This window comes from Vombatus ursinus, unplaced genomic scaffold (assembly GCF_900497805.2).
Source record: "Vombatus ursinus unplaced genomic scaffold, bare-nosed wombat genome assembly UNPS02014167.1, whole genome shotgun sequence".
NCBI classification, from domain to species: domain Eukaryota; kingdom Metazoa; phylum Chordata; class Mammalia; order Diprotodontia; family Vombatidae; genus Vombatus; species Vombatus ursinus.
The window spans coordinates 499,030-513,000 of NW_020953945.1; the positions used below are offsets into that span (position 1 = coordinate 499,030).

Genomic DNA, 13,971 nt, shown 5'->3' on the forward strand with positions numbered 1-13,971 from the left:
GCTACAGGCCAGGAGCTATCGGGTACTAACCATGAACATAATGCTGGAACGGACTTCAGAACACATATTATGCCACTCTCAACTGCCCCCAAATGCAGCAGTAGTTTTGAATGGCACCTTGAACAACGGAGGTAGATTCTCAAAGGCCAAGCAACGTCATGGAGATGCTCAATGAAAAGGGTCCCAAAGCTTAATCCCATGCCAAAGGGAATAAAAGTCATGCCATGGAATAAAAGCAGTATTCATCAACAGCATAACAAGAAAGTCATCCTATTGTGGGTCATGACCCACAGTTTAAGAAGCGCTAAAGGGGTCACATGTGCAAAAAGTTTAAGAAGCCCTGATATACACAATCTACCATCCCAAATGGGTCCTCTTCGAGAATGAAGGACAAACAACCACCACCACCACCATGTACACAAGGCAGTCAAGGTATCTCTGATCCCAGGCCCTTCTCCTCCCCTCCTCCTTTCATTGTGCTTCGAGCTTCCCCCCACTCCAATCCATCCCCTAAAGAGCTGCCAGAGTGACAGTCTGACCAGATCATCCCCTTACTCATAAAATTCCAAAGGCTCCCAGGTGCTACCTGGAAACTCCTTTGTCTAACTTTTAAAGCCCCAACTTGCCTTTGGAATCTTATTATACACATGTGCGCGTGCACACACACACACACACACACACACACACACACACACACACACACACACACACACACACATCCCTTTCCCTCACAACATGGTCCAGTAAAGCTGGTCTTCCTGCTCTTTCACCTCCGGGCTGCTCCATCTCCCGGATCAGCACCTGTACACTGGCCATGTGTGGGGGCTAGCCCCCAACCCTAGAATCCCACCCTCACCCCCCCACCCCACATGCCTCTTAAGATTCTTCACATTCCTCAAAGTTCTGCTCAAGTGCCCCCTTCCTCTACATAAAGCCTTTTCTGACCACCCTGGCTGTTTGTTCAACTCACCCTCAATCATATGGTTTGTACATATTTATTTATGTCCCTGTAGTCTCCTCTGAGACAATGTAAGTTCCCTGAGGGCAAGGACTGGTTCATTTTTGTTGTTCTGTGTCCAGTGCCTGGCCCAATGCCTGGCACACTGTTAGCGCCTACTAGATGCCTGTGGACTGAAGGCTGGTCTGATTCCAATCTCCTCAGCCCAGCTCTTCCCTACACACTTAGTGCCCACCATGGCCCCTGAGGGCCATGTTCTCTGCTCCTCACCTCCCTTCTACTGTAGCTGGGGGGCTGGGAGATCTCCATGAGAGAGCTCACATTCCTATCCTCCTTCCCCTTCTTATCTCCTTCCTGTTCAGACATAGGGTTCAGAGCCGCTCCAGTGCCTGGCAGTTCCCTCTCCCTCCATCAATCTCACTTGCTGTTCCCTCTGGGAGAGTCTGTGCTACCTGGAGCGATCTGAGGCTGACTGGGCCTCCAATGAGTATTTTTTCAATTTAATTCAATACATTTGCATGAGGTACAGTATTGTATTAATTACCAATATGTGTTAAGTACTACAGGCACAGTACTATGTTAGAAACTCAGGGACATATAAGATTTACATCAAGCAGTTTGTTGACAGTCTAGCAGAAGATAAAACACAAAGACTCCATAATGCCTATTTGTTTAACTGAACTGAATCCGCGACGTCCTACAATGTGGTGTTAAGGTGAACCTAGATTTTTAAAGGCTATTCCGGCAGAGTATGAAACTCTGGCCAGTTCTACCACGTGGTGAAGATGAAAGGACCTTCCATAAAAGCTCTCCCTTTAAAGGATAAAAGACTGATGGTGTCAGCTCTCTCTGGCACATCAGCTTAGTAGTTCAGTACAGAGAGGTGCACTGTGGCCATCGACAGCGTGTAAGAGGCATTGAACAAGGAGCTCTCCCTAGAAGACCTTCAAACTGAATCGACATTTTCTTGGTGACTTAAATGTCAGGAGGTGGGCAGCCAAAACCTTCTATTTAAACATTGGTCAGGAGTAATAGATGAAAGAGGACAAAGGCCTACAGAATACATACAAGTCTCCTGGTTCTCTGTAATGAATGTTTTCTTCAAAAAAAGAATTGGGAAATGTTGGACATGGCAAGCACTGAATAACATAACAAACTATGAAATTGATATCTTAATAGAAAGGAAACAACTGGTCATTTACCAGTCAGTTGTCAGTGTATAGCCACACCATCAGCTTGTTGGAAGAAAGACAAATAAAAAAGGTAAGGCAGGCATACAATTAAAACAACGCCAACCAGACCTACATAAACAAGTAGACTGGTCCTGAAAAATGGAAACTAATAGAAGAACAGACATTGACTCAAACTATCATAATTTCCTAAGGAAGTTTAATGGATACAAATCGATTGCCATAATAAGGGAGACCAAAAGAACCTAAAAACCACCTTAGCCAGAATATATTTCCTCTTCTTTGCCTGCCAAGAAATATGGAAGCCAAGGGCAAACCAGGTTAAAATACAAGACCATTTATACAAGTTAGCAAAAGAGGATGATCAAATATCATTACCAGGATTGTCTCAGAAATAGCAAGAAATGGTGAAGTTTAAATAAGTATTTCCCCACCACCTTCATCATCCTCTCCCCTTGGATGCTGATGGAGATAGCCACAGACCGTGAACCCAAGCGCCCAGTGCCCACAGCCCTCATCCTGGGTCATGACCCCTGGGGAGATGCAGCCACATCAACTGAAGTCTCAGAACAAAAAGTTTCTGCCATTAAAGGCCTTGGCACAGTCAAGTGATTCAATGCAGAAATGGTATTCCCAAATAGGCATTCCCACCTGCTTTGCCCACTTCACCCTAAGAACCAGGGGTCCTTTCTGTCTGACCGGGAGATCTAATCTGCCATATGTGTTATTTCCTCTCATTAGATTGTGAACCCCTTGAGAGAAGGGACTGTCTGACTATTCTCTTTATATTTGAACACTTTGCACAGTGCTTTGTAGGGAGTAAGAAATGCCTCATTCAGTAATTCATTCATGATTAACCCAGATCAGCCCAAGAGCATTTCAGGATACTTTTGCTTCCAGCTTCTGAGGGAAAAGACTGTGGAGAATGATGTACTAAATTCAGAAGACTGAACAGAAACAGAATAAGAATAATTAAGGCAGAAAAGAGACTCCAACAGAAGGGCCCGAGGAAGAAAAGGCAGACCCAAGCAGAAGGCCTCAGGAAGAAACAAATATGGAAGAGCAGGAAGAGAAGATGAAGAACCCAGGGAAGAGGCCTTGAGCTGCAAGAGGAGGAGGAGGAAGAGAAAAGGGAAAAGAGAAGGGCTCAAGCTGAAGGAAGAAGGGAAGGCCTCCAGGAGAAGGAGGTGGTGGGTAAGACAAAGTAAATAAATGGTCAGTGAGAGAAGGGAAAGGAGGTGATGTGTGGCTGGCAAGGGGTTCCAAAGGGTGAGTGAGTGGTGACTGCATAGCTGCAGGCGCCCATGGGCAGGTGCCATAGCAAATCTCCAGGGAGCTTCTAACAAGAAAGAGGAGAGATCTCACTAGATCGCATGGACAGCAGGTCACACTTTACAATGAATCGCACGGAGTACACAATGCAAATCTCTCCTGTGCATAGAATAAGCAAATGGCTTCTACCTGTGCTCAAAGTACAAGCTGGTCTCTTCTTCATTCTCTAGAATGAAAGGGAACACCTTTTCACTCTCCAGGTTATCACGGAGAATGAAATACTCCTTGAAAAAAGGGAAGAAGGCGTTTGGTGTGAAACCAGGGAGAACAACGGACCTGAAACGGCCGAGACAGGATCACTGACCTCCGTGTGTCAGGAGGCTGGAGACTGGAAAACTGTCCCACAGATGAGAATGGGAAGAGGAAAGCCCAAGAATCCTTGGCACTAAGAAACAGAGGCTCTCCCAGAAAGGGGGCAGTTGTCCATGCGCCAGAGGAAGCTGCTCAATTATCCAACCTATTTGGTACTGGCTAAGAAATACCATGGTGCATCAGTGGAATAGATTAAGTACAAAGACACAGTAGTAAATGATTGTAATAATCTACTGTTTGATAAACCCAAAGACCCCAGCTTTTGGGATAAGAACTCACTATCTGACAAAAACTGCTGGGAAAACTGGAAAATATTATGGCAGAAACGAGGCACAGACCAACATCTCACACCATATACCAAGATAAGGGCAAAATGGGTACATGATGTACACATAAAGGGTGACACCATAAGCAAATCAGGAGGGCAAGGAATAGTTTACCTGTCAGATCTATGGAGAAGGGAAGAATTTATGACCAAACAAGAGACAGAGAGCTTTACGAAATGCAAAATGAATAATTTTGATTACATTAAATTAAAATTTTTTTCACAAAAACCAACACAACCAAGATTAGAAGGAAAGCAGAAAGATGCTTTTTTTTTTCTACAGTAATCTTTATAGCAAGTGTCTCTGATGAGGGCCTCATTTTTTAAATATATAGAGAACTGAGTCAAAGTAACAAGAATACAAATCATTCCCCAATTGATAAATGGTCAAAGGATATGAACAGGCAGTTTTCAGATGAAGAAATTAAAACTATCTACAGTCATATGAAAAAATGCACTAAGTCACTATTGATTAGAGAAATGCCAATCAGAACAACTCTGAGGTACCACCTCACACCTATCAGATTGGCCAACATGACAAAACAGGAAAATGAGAAATGTTGGAGAAGATGTGGGAAAATTGGGACACTAATGCACTGTTGGTGGAGTTGTGAACTGATCCAACCATTCTGGAGAGCAATTTGGAACTACGCCCAAAGGGCTATAAAACCATGCATGGTCTTTGATCTAGCACTACCACTGCTAGGTCTGTATCCCAAAAGAGATTAAAAAAAAAAAAAAGAAAAAGACCCATATGTACAAAAATATTCATAGCAGCTCTTTGTGTGGTGGCAAAGAATTGGAAATGGAGGGAATGCCCAACAATTGGGGAATTGCTGAACAAGTTGTGGTATATGAATGTAATGGAATACTATTGTGCTATCAGAAATGATGAGCAGGCGGACTTCAGAAAAACCTGGAAAGACTTGTATGGACTGATGCTGAGTGAAGTGAGCAGAACCAGGAGAACATTGTGCACAGTAACAGCCACGTTGTGCAATGACTGACTTTGATAGACTTAGCTCTTCTCAGCAATCCAATGATCTAAGACAATTCCAAAAGACTCATGGTGGAAAATGGTATCCACACCCAGAGAAAGAACTCTGGAGTCTGAATGTAGACCAAAGCATACTGTTTTCACTTTTTTTTTTGTGTGTGGCTTTTCCCTTTTGTTCTGTTTCTTCTTTCACAACATGATTAATGTGGAAATATGTTGGGGTTTTTTTAAAAGAAGTTGCTACATGGGGGCTCCCCAGGTTCTATCAGCATCAGAGGAAGAGGCCAGAAGTGGTAGTTGGCAGCTCCCCGCTATGAAGGCTTTTGAAGCAGATATTTTTTTTTTAACTTCATAACAACAAGAGAGGTCTGCTATCTTCTTGGGGTAGAACCTCCCAAGACTTGTCAAAATGAAAGACTAATACCTACTTCTGGCACATAGCACACACCTAACACATGGGCATGCACAATTCTGGCAGCAGAGACCTAGAAGGCAGGCTGAAAGTTTATAAAATCTTGGGCAAGAAATTGAGGACTGCGGGGGAACAGGACATATTGTCGTTACTGTTGACCTCTGAAGAGAAGAGATTCAAAATGGCCTATTTTGGAAGTGAACAGCTGGTTGAGAGGATGACAGCTGAGAATGGGATTTGTATTTCTAGAGCAAGGCTTAAGATTCGGGAATGACAGGAAAGTAGCCAGGGATGAGGTGAACCAGACAAGAGCCGATAAGAATGTATTTGACTGGCTAATCCAGTCAAAAGAACTTTAGAATTATAGCTAATAATAGTGAACACTTTTATAGCGCCTACTATGTGCCAGGCACCATGCTAAATGCTTTACAATTATCATCTCATTTGATCCTCATAACCACCCTGGGAGGTAGATGCTATTATTATGCCCATTTTAAAGATGAGGAAACTGAGGCACACAGAAGGGAAGTGACTTGCTCAGGGTCACACAGCTAGGAAGTGTCTGAGGCCACATTTGAACTCAGGACTTCCTGACTTTTCAAGCCCAGTGCTCTATCCACTGCAGAAAATAGCCATGATGCTAAATATTATAGCTATTATGGAGAGAGATATATACCCGTAGAAGGTAGATACTGTTTGTAAGTGGATATTTATTGTTTCATTCATTATATCTGTAACCCCCAATGCAAAATTCAAAATTTAGTGTCTAGCAGGGACTTAGCCCTTAATAAGTGTTGACTGACTGGTTGATTGAGATACCCAAGGAGTTCATAGGAGACAAAACTCATACAAGAAGATGATTTTTAAAAAAAAGCATAGCCTTAGATATCTATGTATGAAGTAAGAGAAAGAAGCCAAATGAAGTGGAAATCCTAACACAGCGAGGCCAATTTGACCTCAGAGGTGTCACTGAGACTTGGTGGAATGACATCCAGATTAGAACATGGCTCTAGAATGGTTTATCCTATTCAAAAGAAATGGGGGGAAGGAAGGAGTAGCAAAGGGAAGTGTGGAGAAGCATTACATATTAAGAAAATAAACTCGTGATTCGGAAATTCAGGCAGTGGAGGGGAAAGCATGGTGGTGACCACTTGGGGGAATACCAAGAGAGGCAGAAATGGAGATCATATTGTCATCAGAGTACACAGCAGAGTACCTGAAGAGAAAGGGGAGTAGGCAGGGGTTTGGGGACGCATCCTGAACCTGGCATGGAGGAGCGATGGCGCATGGTGATGGGGACACTTCGGTAATCCAGACATCTGCTAGAACTCTTGACCACAAGCAGAGCAGCTACTAATTTCTTAACTTGCCAATCAAATCAATTCTAATTAAAGAATTTCTTCCCTCAAAAGGTGAAAGAGACAACAAATGGGAATTCTATTCTGGATCCGATTCTCACCAACAGGAGGATCTGGCTGGAAACGATGGGAACCTTGTGGGAAAGTGACCATTCTATTGTGTAATTTGTGAGAGGCAAGCAGACGAAAGGCCAGAATAGTCCGAAGTGCCCTGCGAATTTTGGGAGAGTGGATCTCAAAGAGTCCAGGGAGAGAATAGCCAGGATTGCATGGGATAAAATTCTACAGAGAATCCAGGGAATTATGGGAAACTCTAGGCATGAAATTCTGAAGGCACAAAGATCTGAGCACAGTAGCAAAAATGTCTGGAAACCCAGTTCCTAGGGAGGTTGACGCTAACGGATGTCTTGAATCCAGGAGTTCTGAGCAGCAAAGGGTTACACTCATCCAGGGGTCTTCGGAATTAATCAGGGAAGGCAATCAGGCAACATCAAATAAGTTCGGGCAGTTGGGGGCCACCAGCGTTTATACAGAAGAGCAAACAGGTTTAGTTTACAAATGGAGGAGGTCAAAGATCCTGTGTCCATCACAGTGGCAAATTTTTTGAGTATGTACTCCTAATATATCTATCTTTCTTGCAAATTATAAGCATGTACTAATGTATGAATACACTATACAGAATTCTGAAAATGCACAAATGGAGAAATTAAAGGATGAGATAAAGAGGAAATAAGCAGTATTTTAAGCATTTTATTTATAATAGAACAAAAACGTTTTTACTTAAAATTACTGACAATAATTTTTAACAAGGGCAATATAATTGAATATCCTTCCTTTTTAAAGTCTTGGTTTAGCAAGATTGTGGTGTTACTGTATAAAAATAATTGAGAGGCCCAGTTTCCAAGTGAGCTTATTTGGATACTTGGTTTGAATGCTTGGTTCACTGATGAAAAAGATATGTGGCAAAGATACGGTTCTAAAGAGAGGAAATGCCAAACTAATCACAATGCTTCTTTTTTCAATGCCATCATAATAGAAAAGGTTTCGTTGAAATCCGGCTAATAAATTTCCATCTTCCCTGACGTCAATCAACTATTTGTTATTGCAAAGAAATTGGAAGACGCTGCAGTTTTATATTCTTTACAAATAGGTTCAAAACCAACTAACACTCATTTGGAAGATTTTTAGGAAAATCAGGTTAGGAAATCCTGTTTTCAAGTGTGAAATGTGCAGATGGGACTAAGAGCATTTTCTGGAACAAAAGCTCTGTTTTTAAATGTGCTAGTTTTGATCGCTTCATGCCATCTTTAGCTAATTATTGAAGGTGCAAAGTGTGAGGGCCATTATTAATGAAAGTGGATATAAATCCACATTTCAAATCATCTTGATAACTTCTGATTGTTTCTGTCCAACTTCTTATCTGATCTGATATTTTTATGTCATAAAACAGCTAGGAGCCTGTACTAGGGGTAGAGACCTTAGCTCTGAGGCTGTTTGTGTTTGAATTATCAGCATCGTTTCCTGTTCCCAGTTTCTTTGTATGAGTCTTTTCAAGGCATCTGTTTATTTTGTGATGGCTACTTACTCCAGTTCAAACTAGATAATCTAATTTGTAAATCTGCTTAAAGCGGGACACTACAATATGATGAAAGCAAACAAATGAGGGAGGGTGCCCTTGTCAAACCTCCACTTTTCCTATAGAATACATCTTACAACTTATGGACTAAGTAGCAAATGTCAAACCATATATGAAATATTAATAAAACTTAAATTTAAAAAAAATTTAAATTAACATTTTTTATTTTTAAAATTTTTATTAAATCTAAAATTTTTTAAATTAAAAACTATAAACATGAGGGCTAATATATTCTCTTCCATCTCAATGGAAGAGCTTGCAGATTCCCTGGGAATGGACATCCTCCCATTTGGAGACCACTGCTCTAAAGAAAACAATGTGGCTACACAGGGAACTCACCAATAACACATTTGAACGAGATGTATATAGAAGATACATCTATTGTGTAGATAGATGTACGATGTATAGAAGATACATATATTACAGGGCAGATACCGGAACATCAATACAGAAGTGTGACACATAAGACTATGTACTTAAGCTCAAAATAAGTGAAGGCTGGTGAAGAAGACTAAGGAATATAAAAAAGGTTTGTTTCTTTAAGCCAGAATGGGGGAAAAGAATTAAAGAAAGGGTCAAACTATGGTTTGGGGCAAATGGGAGAGTAGTAATGGAGGTCAGGGAGAACACAGGGCTGCTCAGCTCTTCTCTTGCTTCTGTTTTCTCAGCCAAGGAAAACATCTTTGGCCAGGTAAGGGCAGGACAAAAGAGGCCAGCAGGGTGTCACAATGACAACCATGCTAAGTCAGGGAATGAGTTCAAGGAACCTAGCAAAGATAAACTACATCCTAGAGCAGCTGTGTCAAACACGTGGCCCCCATCGGCCCCCAGCGTGACCCAAACCAGATTCAAATGGAATGGAAAATAGGTAACAAAATAGAAATACAATAAAACATAGATAATATTACATTTTAAAATGAAGTTACTAGATGGCGCAACGTGCAGGAGTCCTTCTGTACAATTAGCGGCCCTCCTCTTTGAGCTGGACCACCTTGGCTTAGAGAAGTAGAAGAAGTGGCTCCTGAACCACTGTCACTGAACCTGGAAAGATCATGGAGAACTACAGAGGCGCCAGAGAATTGGAAAAGGGCAAAGGCTGTCCCAATATCCATGAAAAAGGCAAAGAATCGTCTGCAAACTACAGGTCCATGAGCCTGACCTCGATTTGCAGCAAACTTCTGATAACCAGTTCTGATCATTCTAGATTTCATCCATTTTTTTTTAACCAAGACCAAATGCTAACCCTGTTCCACAGCGGGCAGCCCAGTGAGCCCGGGGGCCCTGAGGGAGTGAAAGGAGAAGAGACATAGCAAGCCAGTCAAACCACCCTGCCGCCTCCCCACAGCCCTCAGATCCCAGCCGACTCGTGTCATGGCCACCACGAGGCGGAGAAAGGATCTATCATATCCCCTCCACCAACTGTCACTGACCCCAGCCTGGCAGGCAAGGCCGAGAGCCCCAGGGCCACCAGGCCCCCGGCCCTGTTTCCAGCCCAGCCAGTAGCCATTGGGGGGAAGCAACCTTTGTGCGTGCTCCAGCCCTGGAGACTGAGGATCCCAAAAGAAGAGTCTTCAGCAGCACCAAATAGTTCAACATCAGAACCGGAAATGGTTTTTGATGGGAATGACACTAAAGAAGATGCCTTCCCATTGGGAAGCCTTGCCACTGAATCCGAAGGGACACGAGGCTTGTGGCATATGTGATGTCTCTCCCAATGAGAATGTGAGCTCTCTGAGAGCTGGGCCAGCTGGACTTTTCTATTGTATACCCAGCATTTAACACAGTGCTTTATACACAGTAATAGCTTAATCCATGCTTTTTCATTCCTTAGTCAAGCAGTTGTGTGATGCTATTCTAATGGATAATAGGGAGAGACAAGAACTAGGCAAAAGCACAATTAGGTGGATGCTGTGCCCGGAAGGGTGGCCTCCAAAGAGGGGCCATTCAGTTGCACCAGGAGATCTCAGAGGGAGCGCCCCAAAAGCAGCGCTCAGCTGCCAGCTGGGATTGGCTGGAAGCTACCTGACCTCTTTCTGAATGACATAGTTAAAGGCCTAGAGTGTATTCTTATGGAATGTGCAGATACCCAATGTTGGCGGGGATGGCCGGCTCATGTTATGACCAAGTCAGCATCCCAGAGGATCTCCATGGCCTTGAACCCTGAGCTGAAGAGAGAAGGTCACCTTCAAAGGAATAACTACAGTCTTACACTTGAGTTTAAAAAATGTCTTTACAAGCACCAGATGAGGGAGGGCTGGCTAGAGAGAGCAATTCATCCAAAGAAGCCTTTCACAGACTAGAAACTCAACGCAGGCTAGACAGCCAAAAAATCAACCCCTAATTCAATCTTCAGCTATATGGGGAAGCATCATGTCCAGGGCTGGAGGGTGGGAGAAAGGGGGAAAATAAACATTCATTAGATGCCTACTATGTACCAGGTACTGAAGGGCTTTGGGACCTGGACCAACCCTGCTCCTGAACTTTCCGCAAACATCCCCACCTAGATACTCAATAATCCTTTCAACTGTCCTTTCATTGTGGCCCGACCCACCCCAGCCCTTCATTCTCTACTACCTCCAGACCACCCCAGGCTACTTCCTACCCCTTAATCCCATCCAGACCCCTGGATCACCCAGGCCATTTGCCACTGTTTAATCCCATCCAAATCTTTCCACAATCTTTTTCCCTACAAAAAAAGTCAGTCTTGTTCCTACCAAATGCACAGACTCACTAGGAGTCTGGCCCTCTTCTATTTGCATCACAAATAAAACCTGCTACTTAGCCTGAAAGAAGGCTTGAGTGGTCAAATTCTTTAGAGGCAGACCTGTGCCCTTTGCATTTGAAGACAGCTCTTGCTGTCGGGGTTCCCAAGACCCCTAGACCACAACAGTACTAGGCTAAATGCTTTTTGCAAATATTATCCCATTTGATCCTCACAACCTTGGGGGGCAGGTACTATTATTATTCCCATTTTACAGCTGAGGAAACTGAAGCAAAAAGGGTTAAGTGGTTTGCCCAGGATCATACAGCTAGTAAGTATCTGAGGCTACATTTGAACTCAGGTCTTCTTGACTCCAAGCCCAGCTCTCTATCCACTGTGCACCACCAGCTGGCTTGGGGGTGGGGAGGGTAAGGAAGAGAGGTACAGTAAAAATCACACTGTCTTCTGCCCTGCTCAAACCACATACGGAGTGCTGTACTCGTGTCTGGACATCACAGTTTAGAAAATACCATCAATGTCCAAAAGAGGGCAACTAAGATGATGAAGGACATTACATTGGAGATAATGAATTGGAAGAAGCTAAGACTTAGGAGGGAGGGGAGAGAGGGAGAGAGACAGAAACAGAGACAGAGAGAAGAGAAGGGAAGGGAGAGGAAGAGAACAGAAGAGAGAGGGGAGAGAGAGGAGAGACTGAGACAGAGAGACAAGAGAGACAGAGAGAGATGAGAGAGTGAGAGCTACCTTCAAGTATCTGAAAGGCTTTTGAGTGGAAGAAGGTGAAGACTTGCTTTACTTGGCCCTAGAAAACAGAACTAGAAATGATCCAGGGCATAACACCAGCATCTTCTTCATAGCAGGCACTTAAGAAACGTTTTTAGCTAAATTGAACTGAGCATGAGTGGCAACTGTAAGGAGGCACTGGGGCTTGATGCGTGGGGTGGGTCCCCGCTGGGCTCCCTTCAGCAGGAGGTTCTCCAGGCAAAGGCTGGCTGGCCACCTGCTCAGGTATGTTGTAGTGGGAAGTTTTTGTTTAGGGACAAGTTGAACTAGTTGGCCTCTCGGGTCCTTCCACATGCAGATTCTGTGACTTGCCCAAGGTCAAATGGCTAGAAGTAGCAATGCCAGCTACCCTGGGCTCTCCAGCTGCACCTGGTGTTGGGATCAACTCACTAGCCAAGGGGGGCAGCCTGGCAAAATGGCTGATGTGCTGGCCTCGGCAATCAGAAAGGCCTGGGTTCAAATCCTACCTCGGACTCTTCTTGCCTTAATGACCATGGGCAAGTCACTTAAGTCCTGAGACTGGATTTCCTCACCAGGAGCACCCTCCTCTCGGGGCTATTACAAGGTTCAGGGAGACACCATTTGTGGAGAGCTATGTAAATATTTGTTATTATTGTCACCTCCTCTCTCTGGGCCTCACTTTCTCCATCTGTAAAAGGCACACACCTCTAGTATATACTTTATTTGAATCTCACAAAAACCCACGAAGTACATACTATTGGTGTGTCTCTCTTTTGAAACAATGTACACAACACACTTTAGAAACTTTAATGAGTAATATAAACATCTGTTTTAATAATAACAATACAGAATGTAACTTCTCCCTGAACCTCAGTTTCCTCATCTGTAAAGTGGGACAAACACCTGGGGCATGTACCTGAAGGAATGCTGTGTGGTTAATATAAGATGGTGCCTATTAAGCATCATGTAAAAGTCCATTTTTGTGGTCACTGCTATAAGGATCCTCTACGAAGGTGACTTATCCCTTCAGTGTCACAGGTTCTGGCGAGTATTGCCCAAGCTGATAATAAACTGCTTTCTGCAGGTGATCATTGTTAATAGCAGAGACCGGGGACAGCCTGCAGACCTGGGATTCAGGAAGGTCCAGGTTCAAGCCCCACCTTGGCAGGTGGGGGTCCTACAGCCACGCAACCACAGGGGCAGACCCCTCCCCCCATGTCCATCCTGTCCTTTCTTTGGGCCTCAGTTTCTTCACCTGCATTATAAGACAACGATATAACATAACAGATGGTCAGTACCCATGATTCCTACTTCACAAGGCTGCATCTCAATTATCTGATCTCCAAGAGGAGAACAGAGGTGAAGTACTTTACAGCACCAGGCACAGATCTGTTTTCATCATAACAACGTGATTTGGGACAGCTCTAGGCACCGTCCTGGGGCTGGAATCAGGAAGAGCCGAGCTCGAATCCAGCCTCAGACGCGTACCAGCTGTGTGACCCTGGGCAAGTCACTGACTCCTGCCTCAGTTTCCCCACCTGTAAGAGGGGGATAATGATGATGCTGGCGGGGGTGGTGAAGATGCCATGGGCGCTCCCTGCCAGGGTGACGACAGATGCAGCTATTTATTATCAGGCTGCTATCAGCACTACGAAGGTAAACAATCCCTGCCCCGCCGGCGCGGGGAGGGGCACAAAGCGCTTTGCACACTTGAAGCGTCACGAAAATGCCAGGAATCAGAGGGAGGCTTCCCGGCCCGCCCCGGCCCGGTTCGGCCCGCACACACTCACCTCCTCCGCTGCCTCCGCGCCGACCCTCGTGTCAAAGCCACACTGACTTCCGGCCACCGCTCCCGGACCGTCATTGGGTCCGCCCCCCGACACTCTATTGGCGCGTCGGAGGAGGAGGCGGGGTCACAAGCCATTCTCAGCTTCCTATTGGTCGGAGTCTCCGTCGCTCAGCCAGCCTCGGGCTCCGCCCTCCTGCCC

At 44.4% G+C, this 13,971-nt stretch overlaps 1 protein-coding gene across 2 annotated transcripts in view; it reads right to left on the bottom strand.

Moving 5' to 3' along the window:
* TANGO2 (transport and golgi organization 2 homolog) overlaps positions 1-13,849 on the bottom strand; it is a 179,181-nt gene extending 165,332 nt beyond the window's left edge. For both annotated transcript variants that reach the window (XM_027859384.1, XM_027859383.1), the window contains exon 1: positions 13,774-13,849. The gene's annotated coding sequence lies outside the window, so the exon portion shown is untranslated. The remainder of the gene's footprint in view (positions 1-13,773) is intronic.
* Positions 13,850-13,971: the final 122 nt, after the last annotated feature.